This window comes from Cornus florida, unplaced genomic scaffold (assembly GCF_030987335.1).
Source record: "Cornus florida cultivar Cherokee Brave unplaced genomic scaffold, ASM3098733v1 CherokeeBrave_3.0.0_Hap2_Chr01, whole genome shotgun sequence".
In the NCBI taxonomy this organism is placed as follows: domain Eukaryota; kingdom Viridiplantae; phylum Streptophyta; class Magnoliopsida; order Cornales; family Cornaceae; genus Cornus; species Cornus florida.
Genome location: NW_026775571.1, coordinates 105,817,652 through 105,830,667, shown reverse-complemented (window position 1 = coordinate 105,830,667; position 13,016 = coordinate 105,817,652). Strand labels below are relative to the sequence as shown.

General features: G+C 34.9%; 1 pseudogene; it reads right to left on the bottom strand.

Moving 5' to 3' along the window:
• Positions 1–13,016, bottom strand: part of LOC132311930 (protein MOR1-like) — a 47,560-nt pseudogene that overhangs the window by 6,989 nt on the left and 27,555 nt on the right.

Here is a 13,016-nt window from a genome sequence, read left to right as displayed (position 1 = left end):
GATGTTTGCTGAATTCTCAGGTCAGTAGAAAGAAGAAAGTCACATAACAGCAAGTGGCATGAAAGTACTTCAATATTAGCATCTAACAAGCAGAAGTAGCAAGATTTGGACAAACTTTTATGACATGTTACCTCCCAACAAGAGCCAGACAAGTCTAGATCAAGTAGGGAAACTTCCAAAAACCAACACACCAAACCTACTGATACATAATAAATATATAAAATGAATGCCACTAGCATAATTTCTCAATATGAGAGAGCCAATCCAAGTAGTATACAACCAGAATTACTACAATCTTTTTTTTAAAACAAAAGGTGGATTATCTAACAAAAGAAAATTGAACCAGATGCATTCTTAATGAAAGTACTTCGCCTTCTAAAGAAAGAACATATCAGTTTGACATCTTCTAAGAAGGTTAGGCCAAAAACTGCCAGCTACCATAGTTCAAGTTGGTTAGCACGTTTGGGTCAAACATGACCAACAACAATGCAGCATTAGAAACTGCACAGGTGATGGGACTAATTAAAGCAGTTCAGGGCTATAAGAAGAACCTTCTCAATCAAGCAGGGAAAAAAAATGGCAGCCTCCGATTCAGTAATGGTGTATCCCTCATTCCTCAATGTATCAAAAAGTTCAGGAAGGAATTCCAACACCTGTTCTTTAAGAAAAAATAATAATCACAACCAACAAATTTTCCTAACAGCAACCTGAAATAAACAAAACTGAAATATATTAATAAGAAAACACTACACCTTCAATAGGCATGATGTGTTAGATTCGCAGAATCGCAAACCAAACCATCTTAGAAGAACATCTAGAACTTCAATTATTTCTCTTCCAATGGATGGAAGTGCCTGGAAAGCCAACAGAAACTAAAATTATATAACCAACCAAATATTCTGAGCAAGTCCAAGTAACCACAAATGTGACAATGAAAGCACCTTCTGCAACATTTCGATACCAGCAACTTGCTTCTTGAAGTCTCTGCTAAGAAGCCTCCTGTACAAATCTTCTCTGAAATACTTCATAAGATCATTCTGTAGCATAGACATTCGTTCTATTAAATTCAAAAGGAAATGATAGAAAAGCAAGAAAACATTCATCAGCCATAAATGAATAATAAACCTCAAGATCTTGAATTTGCTCTAACCGTGGCTCTTCAAATTTAAACCTACGGACAACCATCCTTTCTCTATCATCCTGCACATGGGAAGATCTAAGTGACAGCTGCACTAAATGAAACAAAATTGGGACTTGATGTTAATAGATACCTTGTTTGAATCCTTAACATTTAACAAAGGCTGAGACTGGATAGTCATATCTTGAACAGATGTAATTGATTCAGGCCTTAAAGCTTTGTTTGAAGTAACTCTCTGTTCAAACCATTAAAGAATCAGAATCGTTGTTAGACCATTAGCAGCAAACAATTCAATCAGGTAAAAGCATACCGAAGACACAGCTTGGCGTCCATGCCTTGGTGCACGATGATGACCATTGATACTAGATTTCCCAACCCTTGAGCTGCTTTTGGATTTTGGTATTGATTTTGCTGATTCAAACGTTTCTGATAGCAAACTAGTTAGATTAGCTAAGTAACATTGTCAATAAAACCAATATAACATCTCAACAAATTTTAAGAAGAATCACCTTGAAAAGCCCCATATGGCTTCAGCTGTTCAAGAATAATAGCTAAGGCTGGTCCATGTATATCTTTCAAATTTTTGGTCACCTATAAAAATGATAATAGAATAAAGAATCTCAGGAGTTCTGTCAATCTCAAGAAACCAAAGGGAACACAGAAGAATTTTGAAGCCAACGCACTATTTCTTGTCCGCAAACTCTTAAAATTTCACGAATGCATACTTCTGCAGCTTTGCGCACTTCTGTTGATTTATCCTATATGGGGACCAACAAACCATAAAATTTTCATAAAACCAAAAATGAATGAAGATATTGCTTTCAATTGATTTTGCTAGAATATTCTAGTTTATACCGTCATAGCAGAGGCAGCAGGTTTTAGAATATGTGAAGCATCAGAAAAATCACTTAATCCAGTAAGTTGCCTGGATACCCAATCAAAAAGATCCTTACGCCCTTCTGCGCCAAGCTTAGCATCCGTTAAAGCAGCAGCAACATAAGTAACCTAAAATGGACATAGAATTGTCATAATATCAGACAAACATGAATATAATGCACAAAAAGTACAAGGAAATAGAAAAAAGGAACAGATGGAAACCATTTTGTCAAGATGTACAGCAGCAAGCCAAGTATCTAAAGTAGTCAAAACGGATTCTTTCATATGCTTTTTATTGTCTCCCATGCATTTCAAAACATCTGACAGAATGCTCTTCAAGAAACCACTTTAAGTATTAATCTCGGATATCTAAAGAAAACAAAGAAAAAGAAACAAATGCAGGTTAAAAGCCAACAAACCTTGCTTGACTTATCAACCGCTGGTCCCATTGCAGATGCGACAGCACCAACAGTAGTCAAACTTGCCATAACTAAATTTTTATTGCTATCGTATAGGAGCCCTTTAAGAGCTGCGAATAAATCCGCTGCCAATCAACAGAAAAACAACAGATTGGCAACATTACAAACAAAAGACAAAGTACAATGAGGATGATGCTGTGTATGGTCACTAGTTTAATCAAGCAAAAAAATTTCATACCAGTTCCGGTTGGCCGAATGCGCTTATTGGCCTCTTCCAAGATTTTATTAACAGCTTCAATAGATTCCAATCGAATCTGATATACAAGGAAACAAGAAGTTCAAGAAGGTGAGTTACAAAGCATTATGCCTGTTCCCACACAAGACTGTATTACAAGTGAATCTCATATATGCTAATGACCAGACCTTCCAATCAGGACTTTTCAAGCCCTTTAGAAGGGCAGGTGTGATCTTCCCACTAATATCTTCGCGTGGCAGGCTATCTAGCCCACCACTAAATGAAGAAGATGTGGATTCTGATGTCTTAACAGTTTTCTTCGGAATTGCAGATGCACCCTACAAAATACACCACCACACAATAAACAGCCAAATTAACAATCAGAAATGGAATGGTGAATATAAAGGCAATCCTACCTCAAATGGATTTTTTTCGTATTCCGCATCAAGGGCACCAAGAAGAGCAGGTTTGACATCTGCTAGAAACCCTTTGATGTCTGCAAAAGGAGTATATCTTACAACCAATAAATTAGCTCAAAAGCATCCAAAAAGTTGACACAATAATTACCTGGACCAACAAACTTATGTGAAGCACCAACAAGCTTAATAGTGGCATTTCTAGTGGCAGCAACGCTGGATTGCAAACCCGTATCTTTGCAAAAATCAATTAAATCCTGCAAAAATAATAGCAAATTTCCTTCTTAACTGTGATATAAGGGACAAGAACTAGAACATCACTCGTTCTAAAAAAAACTGAAAAAGTAATATAAGAACTGGAAACACCTTCAGTTTCATATGTGATATACCAAAGTCTTCAACAGCTGAAACCATCCACAAAATACCCTCGCTAAGAACCTTCGGATTCTTGTGCTCTTTCATGATTTTGTATAACTAAAACACAACTCAAGAAGTATAAGTGACACAAATAGTAGAAAGACAGATTTACCAAAATGGAAATAAGAAGAGCTCTCTATGTCCCTGCCTAAGAAGGAGACACCATTTGAGCACCTGTTAGATGTAGACCTATACACGAAAAAAAGATGAACAAGAGTGCAACTACACTTACTTGGTCAAAAATAAATCCTGGGCTTGCAGCTTCACAAAAAGTAGTAAGGCAATTGATGGCATGAGTACGGCTCTTGATATCTGCCATCCTTTCGATTATACCTGTTATAAAGCAGATATACTCCAGACATTAATAACAGGCGATGAATAGAGACTGTCACTGACAAAAGAAGTGCCACTGAGCACAAATATTGAACCAACTAGCAAAGAAGAACTGGCCCCAGAAACCAGTTCTTTGATTCAAATATGTTTAACCAAAAACTGAGACATTATTGAAAATCTAACCAGTGTACTCACCGAGAAGGCAAAGTACTACACATTTTTTCGGAAACTTGGATGCCGTAGATGCTATGTGGTTAATAATATCAATAACTTGTTGCTGGACCTGCATTTTTCAAGAAATACAAACTTATTACCCGTAAAGCTAGCAACAATAATAACCCTTCTGATCAGATGAGGAGAAATTTTAAATACCTGAACATTTTTCTCACTCCATCCAGGAACAACACAAAGTAAACGAATTAGAATCTCCACTGACTGGTCCAGATCCCGTATCCCAACCACCTGTTCTTTAAATGAGACAATTGCTGCAACAACAAAAAAGGATAATTTGCTATAGATTCAAGAACAAGTACATGTGTTTAATGCATAACATTAAAAAAATCAATAATAGAAATGCAAACTATCAAACAGAGATATAAATTTAGGACACTCCATCTATAATTTTTAACAAGCTTATGATTGCTAGATGAAGTTTATTAGCGATATATATATGATAAGTAAGTCAAACATCAAAACAACAACAAAAGGGAATATAACCACAAGTATAAAATAACAGGTCGAGAAAATAAATGATCAGAAAATACTATCCGTAATGTGAGCATTGATTTATAGGAAGAATTCCTGCTGCTAAATTTTCCTTCTAAGACAAACACTCTCAATTGACAACACTATTACAATTCTAACGATGTGTAATTGGAGAGTGAGCAATTAGATTAGACAACAATTTCTTTTCACAACAATCTACCCCAAGAAATAATGGTTGAGTTGGCAAAACGAATATAAAAAACTGTGATGTTGTGGCCCAATTTTTTTGACCCATTTTTGTTTGCGGGTCGTGGACCCTAGTTACTACTCTTTTGTAGCCTGATATATAAGGGCATTTAGGCTTTGGAGTGGAATATAGAGAGACACTGAAAATAGCAAAAACGAGAGTGAGAGAAAGAGCTAGGGTTTGGGGGCTGAAACTTGTAATCTCCAGATTTTTTGCATAGTGAATTCTTTTGTTGATCTTCACCGTGGACGAAGGCTTTGCCGAACCACGCTAAATTTTTGTGTTCTTTGTGTGTGGCATGTTTATTTTCTGTCGTGTTTCGTGATTATTTCTTGGGTTCGCTGCATTTGTTGTAACAAAAACTCCAGAAATTCTATATAAATTATACAAAAACAAATCAAACACTGGAAGTTGTAATCAGAGGGCACCCCAACAATACCCACTGCTTTGTAAGAAAAGAAAACATGGAGCCATAAAGATAATTCACAGAATGAATGGTACTGGGCCTTTATGATTTAATAATAAATCTCTTTCACTTTCCAGATAAACCAATGAGGTTGGGATACTTTTGAAGATTCCACACACTGGAAAACGAACACTTGCATTTAATTTTTAATGACCTTCAAAGTTCATGATACAAGTTCAACAAAAAAAAATTATTTAAAAATAAAATAAAATAAAAAGTCTCAATATTGATAGAGAAGAATGATTAACCTTCCAGCCGTTCTTTCCATATGGCGCTCTTCAATTGAGAAATGGTATCGGCTTGTATAAGAGAACCTAATCTGCTTTCAATCTCTTCAAGACTCATATCTACTGGCTGAAATTATTTGGTAAACAAAGAGAGTATAACATTACCGATAGGTTGTCAAAAAAATTAGCATGACAAAATACAATCACCGAATAACTAAAATGGTCATATCTATAACTTACCTCAATGCCTTCAGGTTCAACTGGCTTTGATGTTTTTAACTGTCCAGCTCCATCTCCTTTTCTGCTGACACCCGATTTCAGAGACCCTCCTTTCTTACTAGCAGGCTGAGAAAAAAATTAGTCTCAAGCAAGAGAATATAAATATGTGAATTTTTTTTTCTTTTTCCAAACATGGGATGCATATAAAAGAATACCCTAGTAAAGAACTATAAAACACAATACTCACAGCTGCATGAATAGGCTTCTTCCCGATAAGCATGCTTGCTGCTGACTTTCTCTCATATGATCCTTCTGAAGCCTGTAAAATTTGTCAAGTATGTTGTATTAAAGTTGTGATCTAAGCACAAAAATGTAAATAGGTTGAAGTACACCCAGCAAGTACGAATTCAAAATGATGCAATTGTTTCAAACACATTTATGCACCAAAATGAGACTCGGAAATTTCATATTCTGCCACATGTAACTTTTACTTCTTTTCCCAAAGTTCAAAGAAACGAAAAGGAGAACTTTGGATTTCTTTTAACCAATAACATGTTTGCCCACCAAAAATGAGAAAAGAAAACAAACATTTACTGGTCACCCAATACAAAATTAGTCGATGAATAGATTAAGAAATTATAGATAGTTAAAGCATCCAACGTGCATAATTAAAGAACCAACAGCAACAAAAACAGAAAAAAGAGAGGTGGGAGTCATGCTGAAAAACATTCCAATGGTGATGAATGGAGATAGCACCATCTTTTGAAACATTGATTCAAAACAAAACGATGAAGAATTCATGGAGGTATTATCAGGTGGTGAACAAGTATGTTAAAGAAGCACAACAAATCATTCTAAAGTGGCAGAAGCATCTTAGGTTTCAATGAAACAGTAGGTGATATGTTAACAGCCAACTAGGATAGCCGGTAATATGTGTTATGACCCTTCGGGTTAACTAGAAGCCAGAACAAGCAGAAGGGCAGAAAGATCAGTTTACTATTGAAAGATTCCTCTGCAATGATTATACATCTTTAATCCATCTTTTCGCTTTTTATTGATTCTTATATTATCCAGGCAATTTATAAGTACTCTTTGTGACTGCCTCTTTCTTTTTTCCATAGTTCTCCATCTCTGCTCAGCTAAACAAATGAAAACAAAAAAGTACTGAGAATAACATACTAACATTATTATAAAAATAAATAAATAAATATTGATAAAAAAAATTATAATCTGTGAGGCATATCAAATGAGGCATGTTCCAATGTAATGATTAAGGAGAACACCGGACAAAACTTGAAGCTTGAGTTTTCTCAGGCCAGAGATGTGCAACTTCCATGGACCAGAAAAACTTGCTCATGGTTAACCACTCTATCTTATACTGCATTTTCTCTCTACATCAACATGTCCAGACCCATTTTGAGTTTTAACAATTCATTGCCCCTTACTTTATAGACAAGAATTGTCAAAGCGAGAACATTACAAAGTTTACGGCCATTAGTGTAGGATAAAATTAACTTGTTCTTTTTTTAAAAAAAATTCCCAAAATCAACATGCTATAGCCTTCAAACTGGAAGTGCTTCCTAAGAAAAACATTTCTATAGTTTAGGCAAGTTGAAAAATAAGCCATCATCACACCAAACCATAGTCCAATTTAGCCAAAATAGTAAAAACAAAGCAGCAAGTGTCAAATACACCCACCTTTACACAAGAAACGCTTCCACCAGATGTTTGGACTGTAACAGACATATGATTATAAATATGAGAAATGAAAACAGAGAACTTCAGAGAAAGAACAATCCCTAACAGATCAAATGTGATACCAATATAAAAACATTAGAAATAATTTCAAACCTGAGCTTGTAGCAACTGAAGCACCTCCAGAGCCCCCAATCATTTCTGAAAGCTTCTTTTTTCTAACATCATCAAGTTTCTCCAATGACTTCTCTAAAGGCCTCATGCCAACCAACTAGAGGATAACGAACGATAAAGGAAAAAGCAATTGTTGCCAAAGTTATAAGACACAAATGGAAAATATTTAAGAGGAAATGGAATTATGAATAAAAAGAATACCTTAGCTATGGCTGCCAAAGCAGAAAAAGCAGTATCTCTCACTTCTGGGGTCCCATCATTGAGGCACTATGCAGAATTTGTTTTAACAAATGACACAACAAAATAAGTAAATAAAAATATAAAAAAATAATAATCAGCTTCAAATTTAAAATTTACAGCAAAAGTCTAGAACATATGGATAAAGAGATCACGCCCTTCAGAACAGCAACTTTAAAATGCTGGACGGCCAACAGTACTTGTATATATATATGCAAGTACACAGATCTATAAAATGCTTTCAATATGTGAATTAATACATAGAAGTGTATTTATTATGTGGCTATACTTGTGACTTACAAAAATCTACCAGGAAGTGATTCAAAATCAATTGAGGTTAAAGCTGTGATTCAATAAATTGACCTGAAAAGTCTAATTAGGGAGAAAAAGTTCCAACTTTTAAAATCAACGATCTATTTAGTCTTTTAGATTAAGGTGATAATTTTTAGAGATTGATGGGAACACCAAAATTCAATCTCTGAGTTTTAAGAGCATATCCCTGAGAAAGACTAGCACCAATCCACCAATTGAAAATTGTTGGCAGGTTCGGCACACAGTTCATATGAATTGAGTCATTCAAATCCAACAATAATATGCCTACACAAATCAGTGTTTATGGAACGGATTTCACTAACCTCCATGCAAATTGGAACATAGTCCTTGTGGGTTTTGAGAACAACAGCCTTGTTGCTTGTCTCAATACAATATTTGACCCAGTTTAAAGTCAATGAGCGCACAAGTGGCATTTTATTTTTCACTGCTGCCTTAGCATCTGCAATAAAAAGGAATTTAGCATAATAAGTATAAGGTTCACAACAATCACAAAGCAAGTCTAAGTACAAAATCCAAAGAAAAAAATTTCCTTTTATATACAGCCCCCAGATATTTAAACAAAATATGAACTTCCACTTGCAAAAATAATGCATCTTAACACCTTAAAAACATAAAATAAATAAATAAAGCAGAATATAGCACATTTTGCACTTGCATATTGTTAGACAACAAATGAGGGAAAATCAATACAACTATTTATATTACCTATCAAAATATACGATTATTATATTACCCATACAAAAATACGATCATTTATATCAAACCCAACCATTATATCTTATGGAACTAGTCCCAATATGCCACTGCAATCCCAATATACCACAGCCATATAAGTATCAAATATTCAACAGGATGGATCCAAAAAAAAGAGAAAATGAACCCAAAAACCCCTTCTGATGTAGACCAGATTGCTGATGATTTTGGAGCCCGTTTGGACCGTCAAAAGGTTAAACGGGCGGGCTGACACAGTTTTTTGGGAACAATTTCGATGAACCTGCTGCTGAGGTAGAGTGCTTTTCAGCCGAATTCAATCGTTTAGGGCTCGGGAATTGCGTTTTTCCAATTTTGAATATTTTGGGATTTTTATTAGAAGACTAAACAGATTCAAATTACTTTCCTTTTTGATATTTAGTAGTTTTTAGCAATTAGTTTCTTGCCTTATTTTTACAGAATTTTTGGAGCAAGTTGATTTTTGAGCAGTTTCCTTACGCTCTAGTTTCCTTATGTTTTTAGGGTTTCTTATGCTTTTAGGTTTCTTAATTATAAATATATGTACTGCAGAGCAGGTCATTCATCCAAATTATCAATAATATTTCAAATTCTCTGCGAATTTTCTTCAACCTTGTGGATTCAAAGTTACCTTACTTAGTGGATTCAAAGTAACCCTTGTTCCTTGTGAACGATTCATAGCTTCCGCATACGTCACCTCCCATAGAAGCAGTTCCCAAGATGCAACAATGAGTAGAAGAGGAAAAGACGGAAGGAATAAGTACCTCCATACAGGTATTTTCTTGGCTTCTCTTTTCTTTTCTTTTTTTTTCTTTTTTTGGTGGGAAGTTAATGCCATTTTCTTAGCTTTTTTCTAATTGACAAAAACTTTCATCCCATAGGCATGTAAAATATTTATTTATTTTTGTATAAACTCTCCTAGCATACTAATGTCAACACAACACAACATTAGTACGAGTATAAGAAATGTGTCCAACAATTGAACTCAAATGGGGCATCTCAAAGTCCAATCCTCAACATTTAGTGACGGTAAAATTTGATAGCAAATAAGGGCTTCCTAATCATGAGAGATATAGAACTCCCTTTTTACTGCATCCTATTGAATTTCAATAATAATTGAGTATAACTTAAAGAATAGTAAAACCATGTTGTACTCCCTTTTTTCACTAATACAATAGAAGTTTTATAAAACCTAACATATTAGAATGTACATGACATGTCTACTGTATACGTACCAAACTTTTGGACACATTAAGATGAACCCCACTTATCCTATGATTTGGAGCTCAAGGAGGTCCTACAATAAGAATAGACCGAGCACTTGATACACATATCAAGTCCATATAACAGAACCCATAGGTCTCAGTTGTCCCTGCAAAATTATTTGTGGTTTCTTTTGTTTGGGCATTATACAACCAACCGAGGGAACAAAAAACTTATGGATCAGATTTTCCCGTTTGTAAAACAAAGAGGTTTTGGACTTCTTATTCAAATAAATAAAGAAAAGATGAAGGAAAATGAAACAGTAATGAGCTATAATGAGATATCAAAAGCACTAGCCGGGAATAACTTCCAATTCCTATTGAGTTTAATCAAACAATTGCAAGATATTATCTGAAAGCAATGAAATTACATTATTGTACATCCATTTGGTTTCATTTCAATCAGGACAAATGAGACAGGCAAAGTAACCCAATATATCCTGCTAATAGGAGAATGACAAGTGACAAAAGGGTTCTTAGACAGGATAGTCTAATTGTTGTCAAGGGCTTATTTGTTACTACTTATATAATGTTGGGGCTTATGTGTAATTTCTGAAACTTATTAGTATAAATATAATGTGGTGGAAGGATGAAAGTATTCTTTCATTCTTTCCCCATCTCTCTCTCTTTTCTCTCATCCTCTTTCTTCTCTTTTTCTTCTTATACTTTATTCTTTGATAGATTCTCTCTTAAAGTAAACACTAATAGGACAATGGACCACAGAAACCTCGAAAAACTTTAGTTAGTCATAAATTTTTAATATTTATTACTTCCTTCAGGGTAGAGAAATGTAACCCAACCTCGAATCCTTCTACAGCCTTCTTCCAAAGTCTTTTCGCTCAATCTCCTTGATAATCAAGATAAGGTTGGCTTCAAACCTCCAGTAGTCCTCAAGAGTGCCTCCCAAAAGTAGAACCTTGGCTGATCTTATGGTCTCCAAAAAGGGATTAACTTGTGAACAAGAACACTTGTAACTCAGTGTGCCCTCTATCTGAATCTTGTGCCTCGTGCAAGGAGGGAATAAAGGGTTGTTGACTACTTCTTTATTCATTTTTAATTTGCTTATTCTACAGGTTATTGTTGTTTCCTGTTTGTATTAGTTGAATGGTGGTTCAAGTAACTTTCATTGTTTGTGGTTCCTTTTGTTTGGGCATTACACAACCAACCGAGGGAACAAAGAACTTATGGATCAGATTTTCCCGTTTGTAAAACAAAGAGGTTTTGGACTTCTTATTCAAATAAATAAAGAAAAGATGAAGGAAAATGAAACAGTAAGGAGCTATAATGAGATATCAAAAGCACTAATTGGGAATAACTTCCAATTCCCATTGAGTTTAATCAAACAATTGCATGATATTATCTGAAAGCAATGAAATTACATTCTTGTACATCCATTTGGTTTCATTTCAATCAGGACAGATAAGACAGACAAAGTAACCCAATATATCCTGCCAATAGGAGAATGACAAGTGACAGAAGGCTTCTTAGACAGGATAGTCTGTCTAATAGGACAATGGACCACAAAAACCTCCAAAAACACCTGAATCACTTTAGTTAGTCATAAATTTTTAATATTTATTATTTCTTTCGGGGTATAAAAATGTAACCCAACCTCGATTCCTTCTACAGCCTTCTTCCAAAGTCTTTTCGCTCGATCTCCTTGATAATCAAGATAAGGTTGGCTTCAAACCTCCAGAAGTTCTCAAGAATGCCTCCCAAAAGTAGAACCTTGGCTGATCTTATGGTCTCCAAAAAGGGATTAACTTGTGAATAAGAACACTTGTAACTCTGTATGCCCTCTATCTGAATCTTGTGCCTCGTGCAAGGAGGGAATAAAGGTTGTTGGCTACTTCTTTATTCATTGTTAATTTGCTTATTCTACAGGTTATTGTTTTTTCTGGTTCGTATTAGTCGAATGAAACTATTTCCAAGGTCTGGTTGTTAAAAAGGAATGCTTGTGTCGAGTTTGAAACAAACTTCTATGTGATTAGTAATCAGTTAAGAGGGGGATGGGGATAAATTAATTAATCAAAGCTTGCATTGGACAGATATCAAAAAAGTTTCAGCAAAATCCCTCTGTCACTTGTTACTAATACATGCAAAATCTAGCCTAGGGGTATTTCAAATAGACCCCATGTTCTCTTGGTGTAACAGTTCACTTGGGCATTGGGGGTTAAAGAGAGGATATACTGCCACAGCCATTATATGTGGGATGTTGACGTGCCTAAAAGAAGAAAACGCAACAAGTTAGACTACCATTCACAAGTTGAGTGATTTATGTGAACTACTGGATTAAGAATATAATTCAGGGCCCTGGAGGAACTCTCACTCCCGCAGAAAAAATTCTATATTGCAATAAATAAGTACTGCAGTCTATCTAATTTCTAGATCGACCAAACAGATCATCAGAGTGCCAAGCTAAGTTAATGCATTGGAGAATTACACCAAAGACATCTATCCTATGAAGCACGTTTTTTTGTAGCTTATTCTACTATGTTTTGCTTTAAAGTTTAAACCTTTGTTTTGCTTTGAAGAACCTGTGGTTTCCGAATAAAAACTTTCTCCAATATTAAAGAAATTCTAAGTTACCAAAGGAAGATATATATATATATATATATATATATATATATATATATAGACACACGCACACACACACAGAGGCTTTGAACTTAAAGAACAAGAAAATGAATTGAAAAATAAATCATTGGGGGAAAGCAGGGAAAGGGATTCAATTCTTCAAGATTCCCCATAAAAGACTTATTCTAAACTTCTATGCTACATGAGTAAGGGCAACAGAGCAACAAAAATAAAATCATACTCACAACACAAAAACAAACTCTACAAGTATTAAACACTAGCTCATGCATTCACAATTCTGATCTTTAGGG